Source organism: Ovis canadensis, chromosome 14, assembly GCF_042477335.2.
Source record: "Ovis canadensis isolate MfBH-ARS-UI-01 breed Bighorn chromosome 14, ARS-UI_OviCan_v2, whole genome shotgun sequence".
Taxonomy (NCBI): Eukaryota; Metazoa; Chordata; class Mammalia; order Artiodactyla; family Bovidae; genus Ovis; species Ovis canadensis.
This window is the reverse complement of record NC_091258.1, coordinates 11,462,059-11,488,493: the sequence shown is the minus strand read 5'-3', so window position 1 is coordinate 11,488,493 and position 26,435 is coordinate 11,462,059.

Sequence of the window (26,435 nt, the reverse complement as noted above, 5' to 3'; positions counted from 1 at the left end):
CTGAGGCCACCAGAGCGGGTCCCTGAGGTCCCCGTCGTAAGTCGAGAGCACCTGCCGCAACTCGAGAAAATCCAGGAGGTTTTGCCCTCCAGGCGAGATGAGGCCCATTTCCGCTGAGGCTTCTCGAGGCCAATCACATCTAACCACTGGAACTTCCAAAGGGTCCTTCACACCCTTGCTGCAACTTAAGAACTTCCCCGACATACCCGTCTGCACTCGAGAGGAAGCCCGTGGTGTCCCGCACACATCCAGGGGAGCCCCGTTTCCGCCTCCTAGCTCGAGATGAGGGATCCTTTCCCTGTTTCGTAGGGAAAGAATTCCCGGCGTTCCCGTCGCATCTCAAGACGAGGCGCTCTCCACAGGAAAGGCGAGAGGAACTCCAGGGTCATGCCACCATTCCAAGAGTCCCCCAGATGTGTCAGTCCATTCCAGAGGAACCTGTTTTCCCTGCACTGCCTTGACGTTCAAGCTGAGGATCGACTCCCACCACGTGTGCACGTGGGACAGCCCTGTGGGAAAGCCTCGTGGGAAAGCCTCGTGGGAAAGACTCGAGGGAAAACCATAGATCCTTTGATCCACGCGGCGGACTGCGTGACACTATTGCTACCGCTCTGGAGGAAAGCGCAAGTGCATGCCCGCATTCGAGACAAGGACTGACTCCCCTGGGGAGACTCCAGAAGTACCCCAAGATCCATGCCAGCACTGGAGAGGAATCCTCAGGTTCCGGCCCCGACTCCACACAAGGTCTTAGGCCCCGGCATCGACGGGAGAGGAATCCCGAGAGGCCCCCGAGGAACTCGCATGGGGACTGGCCTTTCCTGAGGCCACCAGAGCGGGTCCCTGAGGTCCCCGTCGTAAGTCGAGAGCACCTGCCGCAACTCGAGAAAATCCAGGAGGTTTTGCCCTCCAGGCGAGATGAGGCCCATTTCCGCTGAGGCTTCTCGAGGCCAATCACATCTAACCACTGGAACTTCCAAAGGGTCCTTCACACCATTGCTGCAACTCAAGAAGTTCCCCGACATACCCGTCTCCACTCGAGAGGAAGCATGTGGGGTCCCTCACACATCCAGGGGAGCCCCGTTTCCGCCTCCTAGCTCGAGATGAGGAATCCTTACCTTTTTCGTAGGGAAAGAATTCCCGGCGTTCCAGTCGCATCTCAAGAGGAGGCGCTCTCCACAGGAAAGGCGAGAGGAACTCCAGGGTCGTGACACCATTCCAAGAGTCCCCCAGATGTGTCAGTCCATTCCAGAGGAACTTGTTTTCCCTGCACTGCCTTGACGTTCAAGCCGAGGATCGACTCCCACAACGTGTGCACGTGGGACAGCCCTGTGGGAAAGCCTCGTGGGAAAGCCTCGTGGGAAAGACTCGAGGGAAAACAATAGATCCTTTGATCCACGCGGCGGACTGCGTGACACTGCTGCTACCGCTCTGTAGGAAAGCGCAAGTGCATGCCCGCATTCGAGACGAAGACTGACTCCCCTGGGGAGACTCCAGAAGTACCTCAAGATCCATGTCAGCACTGGAGAGGAATCCTCAGGTTCCGGCCCCGACTCCACACAAGGACTTAGGCCCCGGCATCGACGGGAGAGGAATCCCCAGAGGCCCCCGAGGAACTCGCATGGGGACTGGCCTTTCCCGTCGTAAGTCGAGAGCACCTGCCGCAACTCGAGAAAATCCAGGAGGTTTTGCCCTCCAGGCGAGATGAGGCCCATTTCCGCTGAGGCTTCTCGAGGCTAATCACATCTAACCACTGGAACTTCCAAAGGGTCCTTCACACCCTTGCTGCAAGTCCAGAAGTTCCCCGACATACCCGTCTCCACTCGAGAGGAAGCACGAGGGTCCCGCACACATCCAGGGGAGCCCCGTTTCCGCCTCCTAGCTCGAGATGAGGGATCCTTTCCCTGTTTCGTAGGGAAAGAATTCCCGGCGTTCCCGACGCATCTCAAGAGGAGGCGCTCTCCACAGGAAAGGCGAGAGGAACTCCAGGGTCGTGCCACCATTCCAACAGTCCCCCAGATGTGTCAGTCCATTCCAGAGGAACCTGTTTTCCCTGCACTGCCTTGACGTTCAAGCCGAGGATCGACTCCCACCACGTGTGCACGTGGGACAGCCCTATGGGAAAGCCTCGTGGGAAAGACTCGAGGGAAAAACATAGATCCTTTGATCCACGCGGCGGACTGCGTGACACTGCTCCTACCGCTCTGGAGGAAAGCGCAAGTGCATGCCCGCATTCGTGACGAGGACAGACTCCCCTGGGGAGACTCCAGAAGTACCCCAAGATCCATGTCAGCACTGGAGAGGAATCCTCAGGTTCCGGCCCCGACTCCACACAAGGTCTTAGGCCCCGGCATCGACGGGAGAGGAATCCCGAGAGGCCCCCGAGGAACTCGCATGGGGACTGGCTTTTCCTGAGGCCACCAGAGCGGGTCCCTGAGGTCCCCGTCGTAAGTCGAGAGCACCTGCCGCAACTCGAGAAAATCCAGGAGGTTTTGCCCTCCAGGCGAGATGAGGCCCATTTCCGCTGAGGCTTCTCGAGGCCAATCACATCTAACCACTGGAACTTCCAAAGGGTCCTTCACACCCTTGCTGCAACTCAAGAACTTCCCCGACATACCCGTCTGCACTCGAGAGGAAGCACGTGGTGTCACGCACACATCCAGGGGAGCCCCGTTTCCGCCTCCTAGCTCGAGATGAGGGATCCTTTCCCTGTTTCGTAGGGAAAGAATTCCCGGCGTTCCCGTCGCATCTCAAGAGGAGGCGCTCTCCACAGTAAAGGAGAGAGGAACTGAAGGGTCGTGCCACCATTCCAAGAGTCCCCCAGATGTGTCAGTCCATTCCAGAGGAACCTGTTTTCCCTGCACTGCCTTGACGTTCAAGCCGAGGATCGACTCCCACCACGTGTGCACGTGGGACAGCCCTGTGGGAAAGCCTCGTGGGAAAGCCTCGTGGGAAAGACTCGAGGGAAAACCATAGATCCTTTGATCCACGCGGCGGACTGGGTGACATTATTGCTACCGCTCTGGAGGAAAGCGCAAGTGCATGCCCGCATTCGAGACAAGGACTGACTCCCCTGGGGAGACTCCAGAAGTACCCCAAGATCCATGTCAGCACTGGAGAGGAATCCTCAGGTTCCGGCCCCGACTCCACACAAGGTCTTAGGCCCCGGCATCGACGGGAGAGGAATCCCGAGAGGCCCCCGAGGAACTCGCATGGGGACTGGCCTTTCCTGAGGCCACCAGAGCGGGTCCCTGAGGTCCCCATCGTAAGTCGAGAGCACCTGCCGCAACTCGAGAAAATCCAGGAGGTTTTGCCCTCCAGGCGAGATGAGGCCCATTTCCGCTGAGGCTTCTCGAGGCCAATCACATCTAACCACTGGAACTTCCAAAGGGTCCTTCACACCATTGCTGCAACTCAAGAAGTTCCCCGACATACCCGTCTCCACTCGAGAGGAAGCACGTGGGTCCCGCAAACATCCAGGGGAGCCCCGTTTCCGCCTCCTAGCTCGAGATGAGGGATCCTTTCCCTGTTTCGTAGGGAAAGAATTCCCGGCGTTCCAGTCGCATCTCAAGAGGAGGCGCTCTCCACAGGAAAGGCGAGAGGAACTCCAGGGTCGTGACACCATTCCAAGAGTCCCCCAGATGTGTCAGTCCATTCCAGAGGAACTTGTTTTCCCTGCACTGCCTTGACGTTCAAGCCGAGGATCGACTCCCACCACGTGTGCACGTGGGACAGCCCTGTGGGAAAGCCTTGTGGGAAAGCCTCGTGGGAAAGACTCGAGAGAAAACAATAGATCCTTTGATCCACGCGGCGGACTGCGTGACACTGCTGCTACCGCTCTGGAGGAAAGCGCAAGTGCATGCCCGCATTCGAGACGAAGACTGACTCCCCTGGGGAGACTCCAGAAGTACCCCAAGATCCATGTCAGCACTGGAGAGGAATCCTCAGGTTCTGGCCCCGACTCCACACAAGGACTTAGGCCCCGGCATCGACGGGAGAGGAATCCCCAGAGGCCCCAGAGGAACTCGCATGGGGACTGGCCTTTCCCGTCGTAAGTCGAGAGCACCTGCCCCAACTCGAGAAAATCCAGGAGGTTTTGCCCTCCAGGCGAAATGAGGCCCATTTCCGCTGAGGCTTCTCGAGGCTAATCACATCTAACCACTGGAACTTCCAAAGGGTCCTTCACACCCTTGCTGCAACTCAAGAAGGTCCCCGACATACACGTCTCCACTCGAGAGGAAGCACGTGGGGTCCCGCACACATCCAGGGGAGCCCCATTTCCGCCTCCTAGCTCGAGAAGAGGGATCTTTTCCCTGTTTCGTAGGGAAAGAATTCCCGGCGTTCCCGTCGCATCTCAAGAGGAGGCGCTCTCCACAGGAGAGGCGAGAGGAACTCCAGGGTCGTGCCACCATTCCAACAGTCCCCCAGATGTGTCAGTCCATTCCAGAGGAACCTGTTTTCCCTGCACTGCCTTGACGTTCAAGCCGAGGATCGACTCCGACCACGTGTGCACGTGGGACAGCCCTGTGGGAAAGCCTCGTGGGAAAGACTCGAGGGAAAACCATAGATCCTTTGATCCACGCGGCGGACTGCGTGACACTGCTCCTACCGCTCTGGAGGAAAGCGCAAGTGCATGCCCGCATTCGTGACGAGGACTGACTCCCCTGGGGAGACTCCAGAAGTACCCCAAGATCCATGTCAGCACTGGAGAGGAATCCTCAGGTTCCGGCCCCGACTCCACACAAGGTCTTAGGCCCCGGCATCGACGGGAGAGGAATCCCCAGAGGCCCCCGAGGAACTCGCATGGGGACTGGCTTTTCCTGAGGCTACCAGATCGGGTCCCTGAGGTCCCCGTCGTAAGTCGAGAGCACCTGCCGCAACTCGAGAAAATCCAGGAGGTTTTGCCCTCCAGGCGAGATGAGGCCCATTTCCGCTGAGGCTACTCGAGGCCAATCACATCTAACCACTGGAACTTCCAAAGGGTCCTTCACACCCTTGCTGCAACTCAAGAACTTCCCCGACATACCCGTCTGCACTCGAGAGGAAGCACGTGGTGTCACGCACACATCCAGGGGAGCCCCGTTTCCGCCTCCTAGCTCGAGATGAGGGATCCTTTCCCTGTTTAGTAGGGAAAGAATTCCCGGCGTTCCCGTCGCATCTCAAGAGGAGGCGCTCTCCACAGGAAAGGCGAGAGGAACTCCAGGGTCATGCCACCATTTCAAGAGCCCCCAGATGTGTCAGTCCATTCCAGAGGAACCTGTTTTCCCTGCACTGCCTTGACGTTCAAGCCGAGGATCGACTCCCACCACGTGTGCACGTGGGACAGCCCTGTGGGAAAGCCTCGTGGGAAAGCCTCGTGGGAAAGACTCGAGGGAAAACCATAGATCCTTTGATCCACGCGGCGGACTGCGTGACACTGCTGCTACCGCTCTGGAGGAAAGCGCAAGTGCATGCCCGCATTCGAGACGAGGACTGACTCCCCTGGGGAGACTCCAGAAATACCCCAAGATCCATGTCAGCACTGGAGAGGAATCCTCAGGTTCCGGCCCCGACTCCACACAAGGTCTTAGGCCCCGGCATCGACGGGAGAGGAATCCCGAGAGGCCCCCGAGGAACTCGCATGGGGACTGGCCTTTCCTGAGGCCACCAGAGCGGGTCCCTGAGGTCCCCGTCGTAAGTCGAGAGCACCTGCCGCAACTCGAGAAAATCCAGGAGGTTTTGCCCTCCAGGCGAGATGAGGCCCATTTCCTATGAGGATTCTCGAGGCTAATCACGTCTAACCACTGGAACTTCCAAAGGGTCCTTCACACCCTTGCTGCAACTCAAGAAGTTCCCCGACATACCCGTCTCCACTCGAGAGGAAGCAAGTGGGTCCCGCACACATCCAGGGGAGCCCCGTTTCCGCCTCCTAGCTCGAGATGAGGGATCCTTTCCCTGTTTCGTAGGGAAAGAATTCCCGGCGTTCCCGTCGCATCTCAAGAGGAGGCGCTCTCCACAGGAAAGGCGAGAGGAACTCCAGGGTCGTGCCACCATTCCAAGAGTCCCCCAGATGTGTCAGTCCATTCCAGAGGAACCTGTTTTCCCTGCACTGCCTTGACGTTCAAGCCGAGGATCGACTCCCACCACGTGTGCACGTGGGACAGCCCTGTGGGAAAGCCTCGTGGGAAAGCCTCGTGGGAAAGACTCGAGGGAAAACCATAGATCCTTTGATCCACGCGGCGGACTGCGTGACACTGCTCCTACCGCTCTGGAGGAAAGCGCAAGTGCCTGCCCGCATTCGAGACGAGGACTGACTCCCCTGGGGAGACTCCAGAAATACCCCAAGATCCATGTCAGCACTGGAGAGGAATCCTCAGGTTCCGGCCCCGACTCCACACAAGGTCTTAGGCCCCGGCATCGACGGGAGAGGAATCCCGAGAGGCCCCCGAGGAACTCGCATGGGGACTGGCCTTTCCTGAGGCCACCAGAGCGGGTCCCTGAGGTCCCCGTCGAAAGTCGAGAGCACCTGCCGCAACACGAGAAAATCCAGGAGGTTTTGCCCTCCAGGCGAGATGAGGCCCATTTCCGCTGAGGCTTCTCGAGGCCAATCACATCTAACCACTGGAACTTCCAAAGGGTCCTTCACACCCTTGCTGCAACTCAAGAAGTTCCCCGACATACCCATCTCCACTCGAGAGGAAGCACGTGGTGTCCCGCACACATCCAGGGGAGCCCCGTTTCCGCCTCCTAGCTCGAGATGAGGGATCCTTTCCCTGTTTCGTAGGGAAAGAATTCCCGGCGTTCCCGTCGCATCTCAAGAGGAGGCGCTCTCCACAGGAAAGGCGAGAGGAACTGAAGGGTCGTGCCACCATTCCAAGAGTCCCCCAGATGTGTCAGTCCATTCCAGAGGAACCTGTTTTCCCTGCACTGCCTTGACGTTCAAGCCGAGGATCGACTCCCACCACGTGTGCACGTGGGACAGCCCTGTGGGAAAGCCTCGTGGGAAAGCCTCGTGGGAAAGACTCGAGGGAAAACCATAGATCCTTTGATCCACGCGGCGGACTGCGTGACACTGCTGCTACCGCTCTGGAGGAAAGCGCAAGTGCATGCCCGCATTCGAGACGAGGACTGACTCCTCTGGGGAGACTCCAGAAGTACCCCAAGATCCATGTCAGCAGTGGAGAGGAATCCTCAGGTTCCGGCCCCGACTCCACACAAGGTCTTAGGCCCCGGCATCGACGGGAGAGGAATCCCGAGAGGCCCCCGAGGAACTCGCATGGGGACTGGCCTTTCCTGAGGCCACCAGAGCGGGTCCCTGAGGTCCCCGTCGTAAGTCGAGAGCACCTGCCGCAACTCGAGAAAATCCAGGAGGTTTTGCCCTCCAGGCGAGATGAGGCCCATTTCCGCTGAGGCTTCTCGAGGCCAATCACATCTAACCACTGGAACTTCCAAAGGGTCCTTCACACCCTTGCTGCAACTTAAGAACTTCCCCGACATACCCGTCTGCACTCGAGAGGAAGCACGTGGTGTCCCGCACACATCCAGGGGAGCCCCGTTTCCGCCTCCTAGCTCGAGATGAGGGATCCTTTCCCTGTTTCGTAGGGAAAGAATTCCCGGCGTTCCCATCGCATCTCAAGACGAGGCGCTCTCCACAGGAAAGGCGAGAGGAACTCCAGGGTCATGCCACCATTCCAAGAGTCCCCCAGATGTGTCAGTCCATTCCAGAGGAACCTGTTTTCCCTGCACTGCCTTGACGTTCAAGCCGAGGATCGACTCCCACCACGTGTGCACGTGGGACAGCCCTGTGGGAAAGCCTCGTGGGAAAGACTCGAGGGAAAACCATAGATCCTTTGATCCACGCGGCGGACTGCGTGACACTGCTCCTACCGCTCTGGAGGAAAGCGCAAGTGCATGCCCGCATTCGTGACGAGGACTGACTCCCCTGGGGAGACTCCAGAAGTACCCCAAGATCCATGTCAGCACTGGAGAGGAATCCTCAGGTTCCGGCCCCGACTCCACACAAGGTCTTAGGCCCCGGCATCGACGGGAGAGGAATCCCGAGAGGCCCCCGAGGAACTCGCATGGGGACTGGCCTTTCCTGAGGCCACCAGAGCGGGTCCCTGAGGTCCCCGTCGTAAGTCGAGAGCACCTGCCGCAACTCGAGAAAATCCAGGAGGTTTTGCCCTCCAGGCGAGATGAGGCCCATTTCCGCTGAGGCTTCTCGAGGCCAATCACATCTAACCACTGGAACTTCCAAAGGGTCCTTCACACCATTGCTGCAACTCAAGAAGTTCCCCGACATACCCGTCTCCACTCGAGAGGAAGCATGTGGGGTCCCTCACACATCCAGGGGAGCCCCGTTTCCGCCTCCTAGCTCGAGATGAGGAATCCTTACCTTTTTCGTAGGGAAAGAATTCCCGGCGTTCCAGTCGCATCTCAAGAGGAGGCGCTCTCCACAGGAAAGGCGAGAGGAACTCCAGGGTCGTGACACCATTCCAAGAGTCCCCCAGATGTGTCAGTCCATTCCAGAGGAACTTGTTTTCCCTGCACTGCCTTGACGTTCAAGCCGAGGATCGACTCCCACCACGTGTGCACGTGGGACAGCCCTGTGGGAAAGCCTCGTGGGAAAGCCTCGTGGGAAAGACTCGAGGGAAAACAATAGATCCTTTGATCCACGCGGCGGACTGCGTGACACTGCTGCTACCGCTCTGGAGGAAAGCGCAAGTGCATGCCCGCATTCGAGACGAAGACTGACTCCCCTGGGGAGACTCCAGAAGTACCTCAAGATCCATGTCAGCACTGGAGAGGAATCCTCAGGTTCCGGCCCCGACTCCACACAAGGACTTAGGCCCCGGCATCGACGGGAGAGGAATCCCCAGAGGCCCCCGAGGAACTCGCATGGGGACTGGCCTTTCCCGTCGTAAGTCGAGAGCACCTGCCGCAACTCGAGAAAATCCAGGAGGTTTTGCCCTCCAGGCGAGATGAGGCCCATTTCCGCTGAGGCTTCTCGAGGCTAATCACATCTAACCACTGGAACTTCCAAAGGGTCCTTCACACCCTTGCTGCAAATCCAGAAGTTCCCCGACATACACGTCTCCACTCGAGAGGAAGCACGAGGGTCCCGCACACATCCAGGGGAGCCCCGTTTCCGCCTCCTAGCTCGAGATGAGGGATCCTTTCCCTGTTTCGTAGGGAAAGAATTCCCGGCGTTCCCGACGCATCTCAAGAGGAGGCGCTCTCCACAGGAAAGGCGAGAGGAACTCCAGGGTCGTGCCACCATTCCAACAGTCCCCCAGATGTGTCAGTCCATTCCAGAGGAACCTGTTTTCCCTGCACTGCCTTGACGTTCAAGCCGAGGATCGACTCCCACCACGTGTGCACGTGGGACAGCCCTATGGGAAAGCCTCGTGGGAAAGACTCGAGGGAAAAACATAGATCCTTTGATCCACGCGGCGGACTGCGTGACACTGCTCCTACCGCTCTGGAGGAAAGCGCAAGTGCATGCCCGCATTCGTGACGAGGACAGACTCCCCTGGGGAGACTCCAGAAGTACCCCAAGATCCATGTCAGCACTGGAGAGGAATCCTCAGGTTCCGGCCCCGACTCCACACAAGGTCTTAGGCCCCGGCATCGACGGGAGAGGAATCCCGAGAGGCCCCCGAGGAACGCGCATGGGGACTGGCCTTTCCTGAGGCCACCAGAGCGGGTCCCTGAGGTCCCCGTCGTAAGTCTAGAGCACCTGCCGCAACTCGTGAAAATCCAGGAGGTTTTGCACTCCAGGCGAGATGAGGCCCATTTCCGCTGAGGCTTCTCGAGGCCAATCACATCTAACCACTGGAACTTCCAAAGGGTCCTTCACCCCCTTGCTGCAACTCAAGAAGTTCCCCGACATACCCATCTCCACTCGAGAGGAAGCACGTGGTGTCCCGCACACATCCAGGGGAGCCCCGTTTCCGCCTCCTAGCTTGAGATGAGGGATCCTTTCCCTGTTTCGTAGGGAAAGAATTCCCGGCGTTCCCGTCGCATCTCAAGAGGAGGCGCTCTCCACAGGAAAGGCGAGAGGAACTGAAGGGTCGTGCCACCATTCCAAGAGTCCCCCAGATGTGTCAGTCCATTCCAGAGGAACCTGTTTTCCCTGAACTGCCTTGATGTTCAAGCCGAGGATCGACTCCCACCACGTGTGCACGTGGGACAGCCCTGTGGGAAAGCCTCGTGGGAAAGCCTCGTGGGAAAGACTCGAGGGAAAACCATAGATCCTTTGATCCACGCGGCGGACTGCGTGACACTGCTGCTACCGCTCTGGAGGAAAGCGCAAGTGCATGCCCGCATTCGAGACGAGGACTGACTCCCCTGGGGAGACTCCAGAAGTACCCCAAGATCCATGTCAGCACTGGAGAGGAATCCTCAGGTTCCGGCCCCGACTCCACACAAGGTCTTAGGCCCCGGCATCGACGGGAGAGGAATCCCGAGAGGCCCCCGAGGAACGCGCATGGGGACTGGCCTTTCCTGAGGCCACCAGAGCGGGTCCCTGAGGTCCCCGTCGTAAGTCTAGAGCACCTGCCGCAACTCGTGAAAATCCAGGAGGTTTTGCACTCCAGGCGAGATGAGGCCCATTTCCGCTGAGGCTTCTCGAGGCCAATCACATCTAACCACTGGAACTTCCAAAGGGTCCTTCACACCCTTGCTGCAACTCAAGAAGTTCCCCGACATACCCGTCTCCACTCGAGAGGAAGCACGTGGTGTCCCGCACACATCCAGGGGAGCCCCGTTTCCGCCTCCTAGCTTGAGATGAGGGATCCTTTCCCTGTTTCGTAGGGAAATAATTCCCGGCGTTCCCGTCGCATCTCAAGAGGAGGCGCTCTCCACAGGAAAGGCGAGAGGAACTCCAGGGTCATGCCACCATTCCAAGAGTCCCCCAGATGTGTCAGTCCATTCCAGAGGAACCTGTTTTCCCTGCACTGCCTTGACTTTCAAGCCGAGGATCGACTCCCACCACGTGTGCACGTGGGACAGCCCTGTGGGAAAGCCTCGTGGGAAAGCCTCGTGGGAAAGACTCGAGGGAAAACCATAGATCCTTTGATCCATTGGGCGGACTGCGTGACACTGCTGCTACCGCTCTGGAGGAAAGCGCAAGTGCATGCCCGCATTCGAGACGAGGACTGACTCCCCTGGGGAGACTCCAGAAATACCCCAAGATCCATGTCAGCACTGGAGAGGAATCCTCAGGTTCCGGCCCCGACTCCACACAAGGTCTTAGGCCCCGGCATCGACGGGAGAGGAATCCCCAGAGGCCCCCGAGGAACTCGCATGGGGACTGGCCTTTCCTGAGGCCACCAGAGCGAGTCCCTGAGGTCCCCGTCGTAAGTCGAGAGCACCTGCCGCAACTCGAGAAAATCCAGGAGGTTTTGCCCTCCAGGCGAGATGAGGCCCATTTCCGCTGAGGCTTCTCGAGGCCAATCACATCTAACCACTGGAACTTCCAAAGGGTCCTTCACACCCTTGCTGCAACTCAAGAAGTTCCCCGACATACCCGTCTCAACTCGAGAGGAAGCACGTGGTGTCCCGCACACATCCAGGGGAGCCCCGTTTCCGCCTCCTAGCTTGAGATGAGGGATCCTTTCCCTGTTTCGTAGGGAAATAATTCCCGGCGTTCCCGTCGCATCTCAAGAGGAGGCGCTCTCCACAGGAAAGGCGAGAGGAACTCCAGGGTCATGCCACCATTCCAAGAGTCCCCCAGATGTGTCAGTCCATTCCAGAGGAACCTGTTTTCCCTGCACTGCCTTGACGTTCAAGCCGAGGATCGACTCCCACCACGTGTGCACGTGGGACAGCCCTGTGGGAAAGCCTCGTGGGAAAGCCTCGTGGGAAAGACTCGAGGGAAAACCATAGATCCTTTGATCCACGCGGCGGACTGCGTGACACTGCTGCTACCGCTCTGGAGGAAAGCGCAAGTGCATGCCCGCATTCGAGACGAGGACTGACTCCCCTGGGGAGACTCCAGAAGTACCCCAAGATCCATGTCAGCACTGGAGAGGAATCCTCAGGTTCCGGCCCCGACTCCACACAAGGTCTTAGGCCCCGGCATCGACGGGAGAGGAATCCCGAGAGGCCCCCGAGGAACTCGCATGGGGACTGGCCTTTCTTGAGGCCACCAGAGCGGGTCCCTGAGGTCCCCGTCGTAAGTCGAGAGCACCTGCCGCAACTCGAGAAATTCCAGGCGGTTTTGCCCTCCAGGCGAGATGAGGCCCATTTCCGCTGAGGCTTCTCGAGGCTAATCACATCTAACCACTGGAACTTCCAAAGGGTCCTTCACACCCTTGCGGCAACTCAAGAAGTTCCCCGACATACCCGTCTCCACTTGAGAGGAAGCACGTGGGTCCCGCACACATCCAGGGGAGCCCCGTTTCCGCCTCCTAGCTCGAGATGAGGGATCCTTTCCCTGTTTCGTAGGGAAAGAATTCCGGCGTTCCCGTCGCATCTCAAGAGGAGGTGCTCTCCACAGGAAAGGCGAGAGGAACTGAAGGGTCGTGCCACCATTCCAAGAGTCCCCCAGATGTGTCAGTCCATTCCAGAGGAACCTGTTTTCCCTGCCCTGCCTTGACGTTCAAGCCGAGGATCGACTCCCACCACGTGTGCACGTGGGACAGCCCTGTGGGAAAGCCTCGTCGGAAAGCCTCGTGGGAAAGACTCGAGGAAAAACCATAGATCCTTTGATCCACGCGGTGGACTGCGCGACACTGCTGCTACCACTCTGCAGGAAAGCGAAAGTGCATGCCCGCATTCGAGACAAGGACTGACTCCCATGGGGAGACTCCGGAAGTACCCCAAGTTCCATGTCAGCACTGGAGAGGAATCCTCAGGTTCCGGCCCCGACTCCACACAAGGTCTTAGGCCCTGGCATCGACGGGAGAGGAATCCCGAGAGGCCCCCGAGGAACTCGCATGGGGACTGGCCTTTCCTGAGGCCACCAGAGCGGGTCCCTGAGGTCCCCGTCGTAAGTCGAGAGCACCTGCCGCAACTCGAGAAAATCCACGAGGTTTTGCCCTCCAGGCGAGATGAGGCCCATTTCCGCTGAGGCTTCTCGAGGCCAATCACATCTAACCACTGGAACTTCCAAAGGGTCCTTCACACCCTTGCTGCAACTCAAGAAGTTCCCCGACATACCCGTCTCCACTTGAGAGGAAGCACGTGGGGTCCCTCACACATCCAGGGGAGCCCCGTTTCCGCCTCCAAGCTCGAGATGAGGGATCCTTCACTTTTTCGTAGGGAAAGAATTCCCGGCGTTCCCGTCGCATCTCAAGAGGAGGCGCTCTCCACAGGAAAGGCGAGAGGAACTCCAGGGTCGTGACACCATTCCAAGAGTCCCCCAGATGTGTCATTCCATTCCAGAGGAACCTGTTTTCCCTGAACTGCCTTGACGTTCAAGCCGAGGATCGACTCCCACCACGTGTGCACGTGGGACAGCCCTGTGGGAAAGCCTCGTGGGAAAGACTCGAGGGAAAACCATAGATCCGTTGATCCACGCGGCGGACTGCGTGACACTGCTGCTACCGCTCTGGAGGAAAGCGCAAGTGCATGCCCGCATTCGAGACGAGGACTGACTCCCCTGGGGAGACTCCAGAAGTACCCCAAGATCCATGTCAGCACTGGAGAGGAATCCTCAGGTTCCGGCCCCGACTCCACACAAGGTCTTAGGCCCCGGCATCGACGGGAGAGGAATCCCGAGAGGCCCCCGAGGAACTCGCATGGGGACTGGCCTTTCCTGAGGCCACCAGAGCGGGTCCCTGAGGTCCCCGTCGTAAGTCGAGAGCACCTGCCGCAACTCGAGAAAATCCAGGCGGTTTTGCCCTCCAGGTGAGATGAGGCCAATTTCCGCTGAGGCTTCTCGAGGCTAATCACGTCTAACCACTGGAACTTCCAAAGGGTCCTTCACACCCTTGCTGCAACTCAAGAAGTTCCCCGACATACCCGTCTCCACTCGAGAGGAAGCACGTGGGTCCCGCACACATCCAGTGGAGCCCCGTTTCCGCCTCCAAGCTCGAGATGAGGGATCCTTTCCCTGTTTCGTAGGGAAAGAATTCCCGGCGTTCCCGTCGCATCTCAAGAGGAGGCGCTCTCCACAGGAAAGGCGAGAGGAACCCCAGGGTCGTGCCACCATTCCAAGAGTCCCCCAGATGTGTCAGTCCATTCGAGAGGAACCAGTTTTCCCTGCACTGCCTTGACGTTCAAGCCGAGGATCGACTCCCACCACGTGTGCACGTGGGACAGCCCTGTGGGAAAGCCTCGTGGGAAAGCCTCGTGGGAAAGACTCGAGGGAAAACCATAGATCCTTTGATCCACGCGGCGGACTGCGTGACACTGCTGCTACCGCTCTGGAGGAAAGCGCAAGTGCATGCCCGCATTCGAGACGAGGACTGACTCCCCTGGGGAGACTCCAGAAGTACCCCAAGATCCATGTCAGCACTGGAGAGGAATCCTCAGGTTCCGGCCCCGACTCCACACAAGGTCTTAGGCCCCGGCATCGACGGGAGAGGAATCCCGAGAGGCCCCCGAGGAACTCGCATGGGGACTGGCCTTTCCTGAGGCCACCAGAGCGGGTCCCTGAGGTCCCCGTCGTAAGTCGAGAGCACCTGCCGCAACTCGAGAAAATCCAGGAGGTTTTGCCCTCCAGGCGAGATGAGGCCCATTTCCGCTGAGGCTTCTCGAGGCCAATCACATCTAACCACTGTAACTTCCAAAGGGTCCTTCACACCCTTGCTGCAACTCAAGAAGTTCCCCGACATACCCGTCTCAACTCGAGAGGAAGCACGTGTGTCCCGCACACATCCAGGGGAGCCCCGTTTCCGCCTCCTAGCTCGAGATGAGGGATCCTTTCCCTGTTTCGTAGGGAAAGAATTCCCGGCGTTCCCGTCGCATCTCAAGAGGAGGCGCTCTCCACAGGAAAGGCGAGAGGAACTCCAGGGTCGTGCCACCATTCCAAGAGTCCCCCAGATGTGTCAGTCCATTCCAGAGGAACCTGATTTCCCTGCACTGCCTTGACGTTCAAGCAGAGGATCGACTCCCACCACGTGTGCACGTGGGACAGCCCTGTGGGAAAGCCTCGTGGGAAAGCCTCGTGGGAAAGACTCGAGGGAAAACCATAGATCCTTTGATCCACGCGGTGGACTGCGTGACACTGCTGCTACCGCTCTGGAGGAAAGCGCAAGTGCATGCCCGCATTCGAGACGAGGACTGACTCCCCTGGGGAGACTCCAGAAGTACCCCAAGATCCATGTCAGCACTGGAGAGGAATCCTCAGGTTCCGGCCCCGACTCCACACAAGGTCTTAGGCCCCGGCATCGACGGGAGAGGAATCCTGAGAGGCCCCCGAGGAACTCGCATGGGGACTGGCCTTTCCTGAGGCCACCAGAGCGGGTCCCTGAGGTCCCCGTCGTAAGTCGAGAGCACCTGCCGCAACTCGAGAAAATCCAGGAGGTTTTGCCCTCCAGGCGAGATGAGGCCCATTTCCGCTGAGGCTTCTCGAGGCCAATCACATCTAACCACTGGAACTTCCAAAGGGTCCTTCACACCCTTGCTGCAACTCAAGAAGTTCCCCGACATACCCGTCTCAACTCGAGAGGAAGCACGTGGGTCCCGCACACATCCAGGGGAGCCCCGTTTCCGCCTCCTAGCTCGAGATGAGGGATCCTTTCCCTGTTTCGTAGGGAAAGAATTCCCGGCGTTCCCGTCGCATCTCAAGAGGAGGCGCTCTCCACAGGAAAGGCGAGAGGAACTCCAGGGTCGTGCCACCATTCCAAGAGTCCCCCAGATGTGTCAGTCCATTCCAGAGGAACCTGTTTTCCCTGCACTGCCTTGACGTTCAAGCAGAGGATCGACTCCCACCACGTGTGCACGTGGGACAGCCCTGTGGGAAAGCCTCGTGGGAAAGCCTCGTGGGAAAGACTCGAGGGAAAACCATAGATCCTTTGATCCACGCGGCGGACTGCGTGACACTGCTGCTACCGCTCTGGAGGAAAGCGCAAGTGCATGCCCGCATTCGAGACGAGGACTGACTCCCCTGGGGAGACTCCAGAAGTACCCCAAGATCCATGTCAGCACTGGAGAGGAATCCTCAGGTTCCGGCCCCGACTCCACACAAGGTCTTAGGCCCCGGCATCGACGGGAGAGGAATCCCGAGAGGCCCCCGAGGAACTCGCATGGGGACTGGCCTTTCCTGAGGCCACCAGAGCGGGTCCCTGAGGTCCCCGTCGTAAGTCGAGAGCACCTGCCGCAACTCGAGAAAATCCAGGCGATTTTGCCCTCCAGGCGAGATGAGGCCCATTTCCGCTGAGGCTTCTCGAGGCTAGTCACGTCTAACCACTGGAACTTCCAAAGGGTCCTTCACACCCTTGCTGCAACTCAAGAAGTTCCCCGACATACCCGTCTCCACTCGAGAGGAAGCACGTGGGTCCCGCACACATCCAGGGGAGCCCCGTTTCCGCCTCCTAACTCGACATGAGGGATCCTTTCCGTGTTTCGTAGGGAAAGAATTCCCGGCGTTCCCGTCGCATCTCAAGAGGAGGCGCTCTCCACAGGAAAGGAGAGAGGAACTCCAGGGTCGTGCCACCATTTCAAGAGTCCCCCAGATGTGTCAGTCCATTCCAGAGGAACCTGTTTTCCCTGCACTGCCTTGACGTTCAAGCCGAGGATCGACTCCCACCACGTGTGCACGTGGGACAACCCTGTGGGAAAGCCTCGTGGGAAAGCCTCGTGGGAAAGACTCGAGGGAAAACCATAGATCCTTTGATCCACGCGGCGGACTGCGTGACACTGCTGCCACCGCTCCGGAGGAAAGCGCAAGTGCATGCCCGCATTCGAGACGAGGACTGACTCCCCTGGGGAGACTCCAGAAGTACCCCAAGATCCATGTCAGCACTGGAGAGGAATCCTCAGGTTCCGGCCCCGACTCCACACAAGGTCTTAGGCCCCGGCATCGACGGGAGAGGAATCCCCAGAGGCCCCCGAGGAACTCGCATGGGGACTGGCCTTTCCTGAGGCCACCAGAGCGGGTCCCTGAGGTCCCCGTCGTAAGTCGAGAGCACCTGCCGCAACTCGAGAAAATCCAGGAGGTTTTGCCCTCCAGGCGAGATGAGGCCCATTTCCGCTGAGGCTTCTCGAGGCCAATCACATCTAACCACTGGAACTTCCAAAGGGTCCTTCACACCCTTGCTGCAACTCAAGAAGTTCCCCGACATACCCGTCTCAACTCGAGAGGAAGCACGTGGGTCCCGCACACATCCAGGGGAGCCCCGTTTCCGCCTCCTAGCTCGAGATGAGGGATCCTTTCCCTGTTTCGTAGGGAAAGAATTCCCGGCGTTCCCGTCGCATCTCAAGAGGAGGCGCTCTCCACAGGAAAGGCGAGAGGAACTCCAGGGTCGTGCCACCATTCCAAGAGTCCCCCAGATGTGTCAGTCCATTCCAGAGGAACCTGTTTTCCCTGCACTGCCTTGACGTTCAAGCAGAGGATCGACTCCCACCACGTGTGCACGTGGGACAGCCCTGTGGGAAAGCCTCGTGGGAAAGCCTCGTGGGAAAGACTCGAGGGAAAACCATAGATCCTTTGATCCACGCGGCGGACTGCGTGACACTGCTGCTACCACTCTGGAGGAAAGCGCAAGTGCATGCCCGCATTCGAGACAAGGACTGACTCCCCTGGGGAGACTCCAGAAGTACCCCAAGATCCATGTCAGCACTGGAGAGGAATCCTCAGGTTCCGGCCCCGACTCCACACAAGGTCTTAGGCCCCGGCATCGACGGGAGAGGAATCCCCAGAGGCCCCCGAGGAACTCGCATGGGGACTGGCCTTTCCTGAGGCCACCAGAGCGCGTCCCTGAGGTCCCCGTCGTAAGTCGAGAGCACCTGCCGCAACTCGAGAAAATCCAGGAGGTTTTGCCCTCCAGGCGAGATGAGGCCCATTTCCGCTGAGGCTTCTCGAGGCCAATCACATCTAACCACTGGAACTTCCAAAGGGTCCTTCACACCCTTGCTGCAACTCAATAAGTTCCCCGACATACCCGTCTCCACTCGAGAGGAAGCACGTGGGGTCCCTCACACATCCAGGGGAGCCCCGTTTCCGCCTCCAAACTCGGGATGAGGGATCCTTCACTTTTTCGTAGGGAAAGAATTCCCGGCGTTCCAGTCGCATCTCAAGAGGAGGCGCTCTCCACAGGAAAGGCGAGAGGAACTCCAGGGTCGTGCCACCATTCTCAGAGTCCCCCAGATGTCCCAGTGCATTCCAGAGGAAGGTGTTTTCCCTCCACTGCCTCGACTTTCACGCCGCAGATCGACTCACACCACGGTGGCACATGGGACAGCCCTGTGGGAAAGCCTCATGGGAAAGCCTTGTGGGAAAACCTCGAGGGAAAGCCACAGATACCATGATGCAGTTGATAGGAAGCGTGACACTGCTGCTACAGCTCTGGAGGAAAGGGCACGTGCATGCCCCCATTCGAAACGAGGACTTACTTCCCTGGGGAGACTCCAGAAGTACCCCAAGATCCATGTCAGCACTGGAGAGGAATCCTCAGGTTCCGGGCCCGACTCCACACAAGGTCTTAGGCTCCAGCATCCAAGGGAGAGGAATCCCGAGAGGCCCGCGACCAACTCACATGGGGACAGGCCTTTCCTGAGGCCACCAGAGCGGGTCCCTGAGGTCCCTGTCATAAGTAGAGAGCACCTGCCGCAACTCGAGAAAATCCAGGAGGTTTTGCCCTCCAGGCAAGATGAGGCCCATTTCCGCTGTTCCTTTTGAAGGCTAGTCACACCTAACCTCTGGAACTTCCAAAAGGTCCTTCACACCCTTGCTGCAACTCTAGAAGCTCCCCGACATACCCGTCTCCACTCGAGAGGAAGCACGCGGGTCCTGCACACATCCAGAGGAGTCCCGTTTCCGCCTCGTAGCTCGAGATGAGGGATCCTTTCGCTGCTTGCCCGGGAAAGATTTCTGGGCGTTCCTGGCGCATGTCAAGAGGAGGCGCTCGCCACAGGAAAGGCGAGAGGAACTCCAGGGTCTTTGCGCCATTCCCAGAGTCCCCCAGATGTCTCAGTCCATTCCAGCGGAACCTGTTTTCCCTGCACTGCCTCGAGTTTCACGCCGAGGATCGACTCCCACCACGGTGGCACGTGGGACAGCCCTGTGGGAAAGCCTCGTGGGAAAGCCACAGATTACTTGATCCACGCGACAGGAAGGGTGACACTGCTGCTACTTCTCTGGAGGAAAGCGCACGTGCATGCCCCCATTCGAGACGAGGACTTACTCCCCTGGGGAGACTCCAGAAGTACCCCAAGATCCATGTCAGCCCTGGAGAGGAATCCTCAGGTTCTGGCCCCGACTCCACACAAGGTCTTAGGCCCCGGCATCGAAAGGAGAGGAATGCCTAGAGGCCCCCGAGCAACTCCCATGGGGATTGGCCTTTCCTGAGGCCACCAGAGAGGGTCCCTGAGGTCCCCGTCGTAAGTCGAGAGCACCTGCCGCAACTCGAGAAAATCCAGGAGGTTTTGCCCTCCAGGCGAGATGAGGCCCATTTCCGTTGAGGCTTCTCGAAGCTAATCAAACCTACAGTCTGTAACTTCCAAAAGGCCCTTCACACCCTTGCTGCAACTCAAGAAGTTGCCTGACATACCCGTCTCCACTCGAGAGGAAGCACGAGGGTCCGGCCCACATCCAGAAGAGCCCCATTTCCGCTCGTAGCTCGTGATGAGGGATCCTTTCGCTGGTGGCCGGGAAAGAATTCTGGGCGTTCCCGTCGCATCTCAAGAGGAGGCGCTCTCCACAGGAAAGGCGAGAGGTACGCCAGCGTCGTTCCACCATTCCAAGAGTCCCCCAGATGTCTCAGTCCATTCCAGAGGAACCTGTTTTCCCTGCACTGCCTCGACTTTCACGCCAAGGATCGACTGCCACCAAGGTGGCACGTGAGACAGCCCTGTGCGAAAGCCTCGTGGGACAGCCCTGTGGGAAAGCCTCGTGGGAAAGACTCGTGGAAAATCCTGGAGGGAAAGCCACAGATCCCATGACTCACGAGATGGGAAGCGTGACACTGCTGCTACAGATCAGGAGGAAAGCGCACCTGCATGCCCCCTCTCGAGACGAGGACTGACTCCCCTGGGGAGACTCCATAATTACCCCAAGATCCATGTCGGCATTGGTGAGGAATCCTCAGGTTCCGGCCCCGACTCCACACAACGTCTTAGGCCCCGGCACCGACGGGAGAGGAATCACGAGAGGCCCCCTAGCAACACGCATGATGACTGGCCTTTCCTGAGGCCGCCAGAGCGGGTCCCTGAAGTCCCCGTGGTAACTTGAGAGCACCTGCTGAAACTGGGGAATATCTAGAAGCCTCTCCATTCCAGGCGCCATGAGGCCCATTTCTGCTGAGGCATCTCGAGACTAACCACACCTAACCTCTGGAACTTCGAAAGGGTCCTTCACACCTTTGCTGCAACTCAAGAAGTTCCCCGACTTACGCGTTCCTCTTCCCATTCTGCCATAATGGTGGTGACATCTGCATATCTAAGTTTATTGCTATTTCTTCCGGCAATCTTGATTCCAGCTCAGGTATCTTCCATCCCAGCATTTTTCATGATGTAGTCTGCATATAAGCTAAATAAACAGGGTGACAATATACAGCCTTGACATACTCCTTTTCCTTTTTGGAACCAGTATGTTGTTCCATGTCCTGCTCTAACTGTTGCTTCCTGACCGTCATACAGATTTCTCAAGAGGCAGGTTAGGTGGTCTAGTATTCCCTTCTCTTTCAGAATTGTGGCTAAAACAACAGTATAAGGACCTTTCCGATGTCAGGCCAAGGAATTGTGTTTCCAGTCATTGAGCCACACCTGATCACTGAGCACAAATTCATGAATCTGTTCCTCAAGGGGGAATGATATTTTTTTTTACACAAACTTAGTTACCTGATTTATTACCTTACCTAATTGTTCCAGCTGCTGTGAAATCCCACCTCCTTACTTGTGGCAAATCTGCTAACACCTGCCTCATTTGGGGTGGGGGGTTCTCCCATAGAAAATTTCATAAGGACAACAACAATGGGAACGTGCAGTTACCCGTAATATGAGTAAGTCTGCCAGAAGTAAGCCCATCCATGTACAGTCAGTCTCTATGATCCATTTTGAAAGAGTCTCTTCAGGAGTTTGGTTGTTTCTTTCCACCATTCCAGAACACTGGGGCCTATATGCTGTATGTAATTTCCACTGATATTTAGAGCTTCACATACCTGTTAATTAACGCGGCTACAAAGACAGGGCCATTGTCGGATTCTATACTGGTTGGAAACCCAAGTCTGGGAATTATTTCTCAAATCAGCGAGCTACTTCATTTTCTTTTTCAGATCAGGTAGGGAAGGCCTCTGCCCAACCAGAGAAGGTACCTACTATTCTAGTAAGTAATGATAACAGGTGACTGCCTTTGCTTCCCCGAAGGGACACTCGCTTTCCCTGCATCCTGAGAACTCCACGTCTCAGCCAGTTGGAAAAGCGCTTCTTGGAGGTCATTATTCAGGGGCAATTTCCCCTGGAGCCCGGGGCCATAGGGAGTGGCTCCACACTCCCAGGGAAAGGCAGAGCCACAGCCACACATCTGTCCCATCCCCTTTGCTCTGTAGGAGAGCTCTAGTGAGCCTAGGTCTGTCAGGAAAATTCTTGGCTCCTATGGGGACACATTCTATGTGTGAAACTGCATACAGGACCGAGGGGCCACAGGGCGCCTGTTTCTCTCGGGGCCGGAGGGGTGGGGGGCCTGAAGCAGTGCGGCCCAGCAACAGCTTCCACATCCATCCAATTGCTCTTTTCTTACCTCTGATAGAACTAGCTTTGTTCCAGCCTTTGGCAATTTGGAGGCAAGCGGGCCCCACTTCCTCCCCAAGGAGGCATGGGACCTACTTTGAGTGGAAAGGCCCCTCACGGAGCTGAACCCAGGAAGGCACCCAGTCATGTCTGACACATTCCTGCATCCTGCTTCTTCATGAGCAATACCGCTATAAGCTAGGAATGTCTTTCCAAGGCTCAGAAAGGACAGGGGAGATGCATGGTGCTGCCTCTGGAATTTCGGTCCTCTGAGCAGACCTGGAGGTCTCCCCTTGAAGAAGCAAACCAGTTTCTTCCAAATACAGGCTTGCAAACACACACTGGGTGGCTGCCTCTTCTTCCCTGAAGGACGATCACTTTCCCCACATCCTGTGAACTCTGCATCCCAGCCTGCTGGAAAAGCGCTTCTTGGAGGTCATTTTTCAGGGACAATTTTCCCTGGAGCCCGGGGCCGTAGGGAGGGCCCCATGCTCGCTGGGAAAGGCAGAGTCACATCCACAGTCTGTTCTATCCCTTTTGCCCTGTAGGAGAGCTCTAGTGAGCCTAGGTCTGTCAGGAAAATTCTTGGCTCCTATGGGGACACATCCTGTGTGTTAACCTGCATATGGGACCGAGGGGCCACAGGGCGCCTGCTCCTCTCGGGGGGTAACCTGAAGTGGTGCGGCCCAGCAACAGCCTGAACATCCATCTAATTGCTCTTTTCTTCCTTCTGATAGAGCTAGCTTTGCTTCTCGCTTTGGCATTTCGGAAGCCAGGGGGAGCCCCACCGCTGTTGTCCTGGGGTCTATTGGAGGTACCAGGTCTACTGGACCCCAGCATGGCACCCGACCCCCTCAGACACACTCCCGCAGCCTCCTTCCCCATGGGCAGGACTGTTCTGACCTAGGAATGTGTTCCCAAGGCTCAGAAAATGCAGGGAGACACACGGCCCTGACTCTGGAACTGAGGCCGTTGGAGCAGGCCTGGAGGTCTGACGTCTGAGACGGCAAACGCTTGCTGCGAGATACAGGTGTGAAAACACACTCTCTGGGGCTGCCTTTCCTTCCTCCAAGGAAGATAGCTTTTCCAGTCTCCTCCGTGCTGAGTCATACAAGGCTGGAAAGGTCTGGCTTAGAGGGCATTTCTCAGCGGCAATGGCCCCTGAGGCCCTGCACCCAGGGAGGGATCCTACCCTCCCAGGGGAAGTCAAAGCAACCTCCAAACAGCTGTTCTATCATGTTTCCTCTGCAGGAGGGAGCTAGTGAGCCCAGGTCTGTCTGGAACGTTCTTGGATCCTGCGGGGAAATCATCCTGGGAGCCCACCTGGATACCAGTCGTAGGGGCTAACATCTGCATTTTTCTTCCTTGGAGCCCTAACGCAGTACAGCCTAGCAACTGCTTGAAAATCCATCCTGTTGCTGTTTTCTTCCCTCTGACAGAGCGAGCTTTGCTCCCCACTTTGGGATTTCAGAAGCAAGGTGGTGGCCTGCAACTCCTTGCCTGGGGTCCATTGGAGGTGCAAGGTGCCCTCGACCAGGTGACCCCAGCATGGCACCTGGCCCCCTCAGACACACTCCCGCAGCCTGCTTCCCCATGGGCAGGACTGCTCTCCCCTAGGAATGTGTTTGCGAGGCCAGGAAACTGCAGGGAGACACAAGGCCCTGATTCTGGAATGGAGTCTGTTGGAGCAGGCCTGCAGGTCTTATGTCTAACAAGCCAAACACTTGCTGCAAGATACAGGCCTGAAAACACACTCTTGGGCTGCCTTTCCTTCCTCCAAGGAAGAGAGTTTTCTCAGCCTCCTGTGGGCTGAGAGTCACACAGGGCTGAAAAGCACTTACTGGGAGATTAGTTTTCATTGGCCATGGCCCCTGAGGCCCTGTGCTCAGGGAGGGCTCCCTCCCTCCCAGGGAAAGTCAAAGGAAGCTCCAAACGGCTGTTCAATCATGTTTCGGAGAGAGTCATTGCCAAGGCAGGTTTATAAGAAGTTCCAGGGTCCCCAAGGAGAGAGGGGTCTAGAATTCTCAAGGAGGAAGAAAGGGCACACTTTTTTCCCTCTACATTCCTTCGGATTACATAACAATCATGCATCCTTCTTGAGGACGGTCTCTGGAAAAACCTTCTGGCTAATCCTGTTATCTTAAAATGTAAATGATGGGAGTAGGTCTAGTGAGTCTTTACAACCTCCAGACATTCTTTTGTTCGTTGTAATAACTTATTGGAGAGTATATAACTCCATTACTAACACTAGCAAGGGGGTACACTTTCTGCCCCTTGTGATGTCTCTGTCAGAAGCTTTCTCTATCTCCTTTCTACTTGAATAAGACTCGATTGCACAAAAGCTCTGAGCAATCAAGCCTCGTCTTGGGCCCTGGATTGAATTCTTCTCCTCCATAAGCCAAGAATCCCAGCATCTTTTCGTGGTTCAGCAACAATATTTCATTTCCTCTGCAGGAGAGAGCTAGTGAGCTTAGGTCTGTCTGGAACATTCTTGGATCCTGTGGGGAAAATATCCTGTGCACACATCTGGATACTGGGCCTAGAGGCCAAAATTCGCATTTCTTTCCCGCGGAGCCCTCACGTGGTGTGACTGAGCAACTGCTTGAAAATCCATCCCATTGCTGTTTTCCTCCTTCTGACAGACAGAGCTAGCTTTGTTCCCTGCTTTGGGATATCTCAACCGAGGGGCCGGTCCATAGCTACTCGCCTGGGGCCCATTGGATGTGCAAGGTGCCCTCGACTAGGTGACCCTAGCATGGCACTCAGCCCGCTCAGACACACTCCCGAGGCTTCTTTCTCATGGGAAGCACTGCTCCAACCTAGGAATGTGTCTGCAATGCTTGGAAAGTGCAGTGAGACACACAGCCCTGACTCTGGAATTGAGGCCCTCAGAGCAAGCCTGCAGCTCTGATGTCTGAGAAGCAAAACACTTGCTGCAAAGAGAGGCCTGAAAACACACTCTCTGTGGATGACTTTCCTTCCTCTAAGGAAGACAGTTTTCCCAGTCTCCTGCTTCCTGCATGTCACACAGCTGGAATGCGCTTGCTTGGATGTCATGATTCAGTGGCAATGACCCCTGAGGCCCTTTGCCCAGGGAGGGCTCCCACACTCATAGGCAAATCAAAGCAACTTCCAAGTGAGTCAGCTCTTCACATCAAGTGGCCAAAGTATTGGAGTTTCAGGTTCAGTATTAGTCCTTCCAATGGATATTCAGACCTGATTTCCTTTAGGATGGAGTGGTTGCGTCTCCTTGTAGTCTAAGCGACCTACAAGCATCTTCTCCAACACCACTGTTCAAAAGCATCAAATTTTCAGCTGTCACTTTCTTTATAGTACATCTTTCATATCCATCCATGACATATGGAAAAACCATAGCCTTGACCGGATGGGTCTTTGTTGGCAAAGCAACGTCTCGGCTTTTTAATATGCTGTCTAGTTTGGTCATCACTTTTCTTCCAAGTCATAAATATGTTTTAAGTTCATGGAGGCAGCCATCACCTGCAGTGATTTCCAAGCCCCCCAAAATAGTCTGCTGCTGTTTCCAATGTTTTCCCATCTATTTGCCATGAAGTGATGAGACTGGATGCAATGATTGTAGTTTTCTGAATGCTGAGCTTTAAGCTAACTTTTTCACTCTCCTCTTTCACTTTCATCAGGAGACTCTTTAGCTCTTCTTCACTTTCTGCCATAAGGGTGGTGTCATCTGAATATCTGAGATTATTGATATTTCTCCCAGCAACCTTGATTCCAGCGTGTGCTTCCTCCAGCCCAGTGTTTCTCATGCTGTACTCTGCATATAAGTTAAATAAGCAGGGTGACAATATACAGCCTTGACATGTTCCTTTTCCTATGTAGAACCAGTCTGTTGTTCCATGTCCAGTTCGAACTGTTTCTTCCTGACCTGCATACAGGTTTCTCAAGAGACAGGTCAGGTGGTCTGGTATTCCCATCTCTTTCAGAATTTTTCCCAGTTTCTTGTGATCCACACAGTCAAAGGCTTTGGCATTGTCAATAAAGCAGAAATAGATGGTTTTTTTTTTTCCGGAACTCTCTTGCTTTTTCAATGATCCAGTGGATGTTGGCAATTTGATCTCTGGTTTCTCTGCATTTTTTAAATCCCTCTTGAACATCTGGAAGTTCACAGTTCATGTGAACTTGGAGAATTTTGAGCATTACTTTACTAGTGTGTGAGATGAGTGCAATTGTGCAGCAGCTTGAATAGTGTTTGTCATTGCCTTTCTTTGGGATTGGAATGAAAACTGACCTAATGACTAGATGTTTTCAATTGCATATGCTGAAAGAACTGGGTGTGCAGTTTTGAAGGAAAAAAAAAATCATTTTAACCCATTTTCTCTGAAGTGCAAGGCATATCATGGCCATCCCTGAATCATAAAGTCACCTTTTCTTTATGTAGTCATAGTTTCATGCCTAAATTATAGGCCAACTCGTGCTCAACTTGACTCTGATGTCAGGGGCAGATCAACTGATAAAAAGCTTGGATTGTCCCTCTGGAGGAAAGTGAGATCTTGGTCCCACGAGAAGAATCTGAAGGGTTAAGGGAACTTGCAAGAGTGGGGAAAGCTTAGTCCATCCTACATGTACCAAAATCTTAAATAAGGCTT